Consider the following 6,000-nt stretch of genomic DNA (forward strand, 5'->3'; position numbering starts at 1 on the left):
AAAAAAAAAGTTGCTTTTAAAGTAATGCCCTGTTCTGTTTCATCCTTGATAAAACAAATGCTAATTTTGTTTTTAAACTGCCAGCACACAGGGAAGTGATCCAAATCCTCTATACCTTTGAGAGACTTTCATTGTTTACATATTCCAGTTCAGCTTAAAATATTGTGCAATTGCCAAACCTCATATTTAAAATATATGCTTATCACCCAACTCAGGGTAACATTAGCATGCTGAAAACTGCATTCTAATTAATAAATCAGAGACTTAACCACTGAAACATCATTCACACATATGAGATGGCAATAGTGAGAGCTATTAAATATAGTAGCATGCTGTCACCCTTACAGGGAATATGGAAATATGCCTTTTGGGGAGATACTGATCTACATTATTTATCAATGTTTGGCTTTAATATATGGATTTACTCAACAATGAATGAATATCATATTTCTCTTAGAAGACACAGTATTAATCTGTGATCTTGCCAAACTGTCACTCTGATAACAAGCCTACTAAGGGGAGGGACATGCAATCAATAATTTGTATCCAGTGATTTCTTCCCTTAGGTTGCTTTAGGGAAATACTGCTTTCCCACTTTTACTCATGTTCATAAGCACAAAACAAGGGGACACAAAAATTACAAACAAAAAAAAAACTTTTGATCTGGCTCTATGAGAGTTCAAAAAGCAAATTACTTTTATCAATATGTTAGAACTCTGCAGTCAACTCTTATTCTATCTTAAAAACCACCACCAAATAAAATGAAATACAAAGAGAACAAATAAAGACTGATGCTTAGGAAGAGAAATCATTGAAAATGTGAAACCAAATTCAAGCCTCAAGATTACACTATGAACCAGTGCGAAAAAATGCTCAAATTGTAATTCCCTTTTTCCCCCCTCCCCACTTTTCTCAACACCTCTAGGCTGTGACAATATTTTTACTGCCTAAGCTTTAGCCTTAACCATAATTATTTCATCTTTATTTATGTTCATGTAACTCAGACAATTCCCAATACCTGAATATCCAGACTCAATTTTGAATCTCCAGTCTCGCTTTGCCCAAATTGTAACCAAGCAGGACTCTGTGGGGTCTTACTAGAACAGACTCCCACCCCCATGTCCTCTGCCTTCCTCTTGTCTGTAGAAAAACTAGCCTCCTAGGCTTCTCTGAGTTCCAAAGAATAAATTTAATCAGAGAAGTGAGAAAATGCAGAAAGGAAGGAAACAATATAGCAAGACAAAATATAGTTTAGTCATTAACCAGACTCAAAGACCTTTAGTTCCTCATCAAGGGCTATAGATAATTTTCTAAACCATGCTGTTTGAGCTGTTTTGCAAATACTGAAACTCCAAGCATGTGGAAGAAGTTAACTATATGCTGCCCTTATGCATGTAGACCCCACTCTGGTTGGACTCAGAAGGTTGATGATATTGCCTGCCAATTTAGGAGATGCAAGAGACGTGAGTTTGATCCCTGGGTAGGGGAGATCCTCTGGAGTAGGAAATACCTACTCCAGTATTCTTGCCTGAAAAATTCCATGGACAGAGAAGCCTGGTGGGCTACAGTCTATGGGGGTCACAAAATCAGACAAAACTGAGCTACTGCACATGCATGCATGCAACCAATCAGAAGAATGTCCATGAGCTGATCATACACCTCACAATCCCCATCCCCTAACCTTGTCTTTTAGCACTAGCTGTTGAGACCTATGGCTTGATGCCCTGAAGTAAACTGCATTTTTCTTCACTTCAACCTAGGGTCAGTAAATTGGCTTTATTGTGCACAGGGAAGTGGACTCAGGTTTGATTCAGTAACAATAACATTTATACTTGTCCATTTCTCCTTATCCATGTGCTTGAATTCAAGCTACCTTTCAGCATGCGTTAGCTTTAATCTCAGTATTTGCCAGAACTAATTCTACTAGTCCAATGCCTGTCCACATATCTGATGGGGTTTTTAGTAAGATTATTCTTTTCATATGCAACTAGAAGAAATTAAAACATCTGCACAAGGGGAAAAAGTTATAGAGTTATAGTCTTTGCTTATAAACCCAGATTGAGGAGCATAGTTTGAACCTTAGTCTACAATGTGTGGGTGTCCGAATTTCTTTCACCCCACACACATAATCTAGTCACTTAGAATCACTGAAGGGAGAGCAGACTTAGCAGGGTAAGGTAGCTTCATGATCCTCCCCCAACCCTCACCCAAACACATAAAACAAACATGAGCAGAAAACACAAGTCAGGCAGGGAGACAACATGAAGTCCATGACCTTTGACATTTGTTGTTGTTCAGTCACTGTCATGTCTAACTTTTTGCAATCCCATGAGCTGCAATACACCAGGCTTCCCTGTCCTTCATCATCTCGAAGAGTTTGTGCAAACTCATGTCCATTGAGTCAGTGATGTCATCCAACCATCTCATCCTCTGTCATCTCTTTCTTCTCCTGCCTTCAATCTTTCCCAGAATCACGATCTTTTCCAGTGTCAGCTCTTTATATCAGGTGGCCAAAGTATTGAAGTTTCAGCTTCATCATCAGTCCTTCCAATGAATATTCAGGGTTGATTTCCTTTAGGATTGACTGGTTTGATCTCCTTGCTGTCCAGGGGATTCTCAAGAGTCTTCTCCAGCACCACAATCCAAAACCATCAGTTCTTCAGTGCTCATCCATCTTTGCTCAGTCAGTAAATCATCTGCCTGCAAAGCAGAAGACCCAGGTTCTATTCCTGGGTCAGAAAGACCCCCTAGAGAAGGAAATGGCAATCCACTCCAGTATTCTTGCCTGGAGAATCCCATAGACAGAGGAGCCTGGTGGGCTACAGTTCATTGGATCACAAGAGTCAGACACAACTTAGCAACTAAACCACCACCAGAGCCATCTTTATGGCCCAATTGTCACATCTGTACATGACTACTGGAAAAACCATAGCTTTGAATATACAGATCTTTGTCAGCAAAGTGATGTCTCTGCTTTTTAATATGCATCTAGGTTTGTAATAGCTTCTTTTTCCCAAGGAGAAAGTCTTTTTAAATTTCAAGGCTGCATTCATAGTTGGCAGTGACTTTGGAGCCCAAGAAAATAAAAAAGGTCATTATCTCCACATTTTCCCCATTTATTTGCCATGAAGTGATGGGATTGGATGTCATGATGATCAGTTCAGTTCAGTCGCTCAGTCATGTTCGACTCTGCGACTCCATGAATCGCAGCACGCCAGGCTCTCTGTCCATCACCAACTCACGGGGTTCACTCAGACTCATGTCCATTGAGTCAGTATTGCCATCCAGCCATCTCATCCTTTGTTTCCCCTTCTTCCCCTGCTCCCAATCCCTCCCAGCATCAGAGTCTTTTCCAATGAGTCAACTCTTCACATGAGGTGGCCAAAGTACTGGAGCTTCAGCTTTAGCATCATTCCTTCCAAAGAAATCCCAGGGCTGATGTCCTTCAGAATGGACTGGTTGGATCTCCTTGCAGTCCAAGGGACTCTCAAGAGTCTTCTCCAATACCACAGTTCAAGAGCAGCAATTCTTCGGCACTCAGCATTCTTCACAGTCCAACTCTCACATCCATACATGACCACAGGAAAACTATAGGCTTGACTAGAAGGACCTTAGTCGGCAAAGTAATGTCTCTGCTTTTGAATATGCTTTCTAGGTTGGTCATAACTTTTCTTCCAAGGATTAAGCGTCTTTTAATTTCATGGCTGCAGTCACCATCTGCAGTGATTTTGGAGCACAAAAAAATAAAGTCTGACAATGTTTCCACTGTTTCCCCATCTATTTGCCATGAAGTGATGGGACCAGATGCCATGATCTTCATTTTCTGAATGTTGAGCTTTATGCCAAATTTTCACTCTCCACTTTCACTTTCATCAAGAGGCTTTTTAGTTCCTCTTCACTTTCTGCCATAAGGGTGGTGTCATCTGCATATCTGAGGTGATTGATATCTCTCCCAGCAATCTTGATTCCAGCTTGTTCTTCTTCCAGCCCAGCGTTTCTCATGATGTACTCTGCATAGAAGGTAAATAAGCAAGGTGACAATACACAGCCTTGACGTACTCCTTTTCCTATTTGGAACCAGTCTGTTGTTCCATGTCCAGTTCTAACTGTTGCTTCCTGACCTGCATACAGATTTCTCAAGAGGCAGGACAGGTGGTCTGGTATTCCCATCTCTTTCAGAATTTTCCACAGTTTATTGTGATCCACACAGTCAAAGGCTTTGGCATAGTCAAGAAAGCAGAAATAGATGCTTTTCTGGAACTCTCTTGCTTTTTGAATGATCCAGCAGATGTTAGCAATTTGATCTCTGGTTCCTCTGCATTTTCTAAAACCAGCTTGAACATCAAGAAGTTCACGGTTCACATATTGCTGAAGCCTGGCTTGGAGAATCTTGAGCATTACTTTACTAGCATGTGAGATGAGTGCAATTGTGTGGTAGTTTGAGCATTCTTTGGCATTGCCTTTGTTTGGGATTGGAATGAAAACTGACCTTTTCCAGTCCTGTGGCCACTGCTGAGTTTTCCAAATTTGCTGGCATATTGAGTGCAACACTTTCACAGCATCAGCTTTCAGGATTTGAAATAGCTCAACTGTATTTCCATCACCTCCACTAGCTTTATTCATAGTGATGCTTCCTAAGGCCCACTTGACTTCACATTCCAGGATGTCTGGCTCTAGATGAGTGATCACACCATCATGATTATCTGGATCCTGAAGATCTTTTTTGTACAGTTCTTCCGTGTATTCTTGCCACCTCTTCTTAATATCTTCTGCTTCTGTTAGGTCCATACCATTTCTGTCCTTTATCGAGCCCATTTTTGCATGAAATGTTCCCTTGGTATCTCTACTTTTCTTGAAGAAATTTCTAGTCTTTCCCATTCTGTTGTTTGCCTGTATTTCTTGCATTGATTGCTGAGGAAGGCTTTCTTATCTCTTCTTGCTATTCTTTGGAACTCTGCATTCAGATGCTTATATCTTTCCTTTCTTCTTTGCTTTTTGCCTCTCTTCTCTTCACAGCTATTTGTAAGACCTCCCCAGACAGCCATTTTGCTTTTTTGCATTTCTTTTCCATGAGGATGGTCTTGATCCCTGTCTCCTGTACAATGTCATGAACCTCATTCCATAGTTCATCAGGCACTCTATCTATCAGATCTAGGCCCTTAAATCTATTTCTCACTTCCACTGTATAATCATAAGGGATTTGATTTAGATCATACCTGAATGGTCTCCTGGTTTTCCCTACTTTCTTCAATTTGAGTCTGAATTGGTAATAAGGAGTTCATAATCTGAGCCACAGTCAGCTCCTGGTCTTGTTTTTGTTGACTGTATAGAGCTTCTCCATATTTGGCTGCAAAGAATATAATCAATCTGATTTCAGTGTTGACCATCTGGTGATGTCCATGTGTAGAGTCTTCTCTTGTGTTGTTGGAAGAGGCTGTTTGCTATTAGCAGTGCGTTCTCTTGGCAAAACTCTATTAACCTTTGCCCTGCTTCATTCCGCATTCAAAGGCCAAATTTGCCTGTTACTCCAGGTGTTTCTTGACTTCCTACTTTTGCATTCTAGTCCCCTATAATGAAAAGGACATCATTTTTGGGTATTAGTTCTAAAAGGTCTACAAGACCTTCATAGAACCGTTCAACTTCAGCTTCTTCAGCATTACTGGTTGGGGCATAGACTTGGATTACTGTGATATTGAATGTTTTGCCTCGGAAATGAACAGAGATCATTCTGTCATTTTTGAGATTGCATCCAAGTACTGCATTTCGGACTCTTTTGTTGACCATGATGGCTACTCCATTTCTTCTGAGGGATTCCTGCCCTCAGTAGTAGATATAATGGTCCTCTGAGTTAAATTCACCCATTCCAGTCCATTTTAGTTCACTGATTCCTAGAATGTCGATGTTCACTCTTCCCATCTCCTGTTTGACCACTTCCAATTTGCCTTGATTCACGGACCTAACCTTCCAGGTTCCTATGCAATATTGCTCTTTACAGCATCG

The sequence above is a fragment of the Oryx dammah genome, unplaced genomic scaffold, assembly GCF_014754425.2.
Source record: "Oryx dammah isolate SB20612 unplaced genomic scaffold, SCBI_Odam_1.1 HiC_scaffold_22, whole genome shotgun sequence".
NCBI classification, from domain to species: domain Eukaryota; kingdom Metazoa; phylum Chordata; class Mammalia; order Artiodactyla; family Bovidae; genus Oryx; species Oryx dammah.